Raw genomic sequence first — 2,500 nt, forward strand, 5'->3', positions numbered from 1 at the left:
ACCAGGTTTACTCTCCTGCCAAGGGCCCATTTCTTTGCCGTTCTCTACGACGTGAAATAACCACATCTCCAGTTCTATGGAAACGCGAGCACACGACAGACAATTTTCCATTTCGCTCTTGTTGTGAACACCGTTTCTCCCAGTTTAGTTCATGGGTGGCACGGCTAGTTTGTGGAATTTCAATAAACTGGAACAATTTCGAAACAATATGAATTTTTCATGACCCTATCCTTGACATTACCCTAGTAGATACAGGGCGTATCTGATCGATATTTTCGATACTCGATGAAATCGATCGTAATCGATACTAATTAATCGATTAATATCGGAAATCGATAGAAATCGATCACTCGCGTCTTTGTGACTATCGATTTTGATCGACTTCTGTAATTAGCTATCGATTTTATCGATTTGTTCGACAAATATCGAAAAGTAAATGGACGAAGAAAAGTCACGACCATTGTAGAAAGTAACATCATCTTTATCAACAAAGCGGATTCGAAGGTAAGCTTGAAGGCAAGTGTTATGCAGTGTTATGATAAGATCGGATCGCGTGTTTGATTTTCGATTTTCGATTTCCACCGATGTGACAAAAAAATTGTGATTATCGATTTCAATCGATTAAATTGACTAATCAATCGACAAATATCGAGTATTATCGAGTATTATCGATTAATCGATTACATTTTCGATGATCGATTTCGATCGATTAGGTACGCCCTGGAGATGGCGGGGAGTGTAAGGCGGCCACGGCAACGAAAACGAGACTTTCCTTTTGTCAGAACTGGCCGGCCAGACCCATCAGTTTGCAAAGAAAATGCAACAATTTGAAGGAACACTTGCATGATAATCCCTCGCATTCTTCCGGAGGAGTGTATATCATCCTCGAAGAGTGTTAATGTGAAGGCGTTGTAGAGTTAATCCTTCCAAATACCTGGTCTGGCCGGTCAGTTCTGTCAAATGGAAAGCGCACTTTGAAAAGGAAAGTTGTGCTGTCTCAAGTCTTTCGATATTATTCCATCTTGTTTACCTTGTGCAATTAATATGGACGAAGCATCCTACAAATAGATCGGTACGGGCCGATTTGAAGTAAAGATAAAGAATACATGGCCGTTTTTATACTTGAGACGTGTAATGCGTCTGGGCGACTTTGGGCAATTTAATTTAATGCGTCTTTTTGTTCGTCATTAAATTCATCCCGTATAAAGACGGGCGAGAGACGCATGATACGTCTGGACGAACTAAATCGTTTAGTGCGTCTTCATCTCAAATGACGAACTAAAAGACTGTCATATGCTCACGTTGTCGTCAGAACCATTTGGCGATTTCACATTGTTGTTTTGCAGAGCACGGCAGGAAATGGACTAAAACGAACAACGCACGCGCATCGTGACCATTTTTTGCTCTTTAGTCGAAACCAATAGTATAGTAAGCAAAAATAAGTAAAATAAGCCAACAAATAGCGATCATAAGCTGTTGAGTACTAAAACAAAACTTTCGTTGTACAAAGCCTATATTCTACATCATTTTACCTATTGCTCTACCGTATGGATGCATTGTGGCAAAACAGCAGCTGGCAAACTCGAAAAGCTAAACGAGCGTGCTATGCGATTTATTTTTAATGGCAACATTAGTAACCATGAAATGGTACATGAAATGAATATATATGAACTGCGGATATGAAATCAAGTGAAGCTATGATCTTTGCAGTTATGAACGCAATTTATACAATTGCGTAGAGAAGCCTGAAAAATTCAGAACTTCAACGGGGTTTGAACCCGTGACCTCGCGAGGTCACGGGTTCAAACCCCGTTGAAGTTCTGAATTTTTCAGGCTTCTCTACGCAATTGTATAAATTGCGTTCATAACTGCGAAGATCATAGCTTCACTTGAACATTAGTAACTATAACGAATTACTAGGAAAGGCAAATATGCCAAGCCTGCAAAATAGAAGGATTCAGGACATGTGCATACTCATTTTCAAAGCCATCTATGCAACTGCACCAACACCTTTTAGTGGTCTTCTGTCATTAAGAAGTAATAAATGTAATCTGCGTGGTAAAATGAAGCTTATTCTACCAAGAGCAAACACGTCTAAATATGGACTCCATACTTTTCGGTATTACCAAGAGAAAATGAGGGGACAGAGAAGGAGGCTCCCGGTCCAGCCCTTGGGATATGTCATGTCCTCGAAAGTTATTTTTAGACGAGCGGAAGTCTTCCGAGACGTCCGCATGCAGGCCAACCTCGGTCCGATGTTTGAAAGAAAATACATATTCATCAGCCTTCCACGTGCGCCATCATTTTCTCTTTTCACTAAGAACCTGAGAACGAAGCAAGAGTGCATGCGGACGTCTCGGAAGACAGACTTCCCCTAGAACAAAGACTTCCGCCCGTCTAAAAATAACTTTCGTGGACATAACATATCCCGGCCAACGTCTTGAGCCTCCCTCTCTGTCCCCTCATTTTCTCTTGGTATTACGGTCCGAAGATGTGGAAC

The 2,500-nt window shown here is 41.0% G+C and overlaps 1 protein-coding gene across 2 annotated transcripts in view; it reads right to left on the reverse strand.

Moving 5' to 3' along the window:
* Window positions 1–2,500, reverse strand: part of LOC137984984 (threonine synthase-like 2) — a 14,865-nt gene that overhangs the window by 5,227 nt on the left and 7,138 nt on the right. The gene's annotated exons all lie outside the window — the stretch shown is intronic.

Source organism: Montipora foliosa, chromosome 14 (genome assembly GCF_036669935.1).
Source record: "Montipora foliosa isolate CH-2021 chromosome 14, ASM3666993v2, whole genome shotgun sequence".
NCBI lineage: Eukaryota > Metazoa > Cnidaria > Anthozoa > Scleractinia > Acroporidae > Montipora > Montipora foliosa.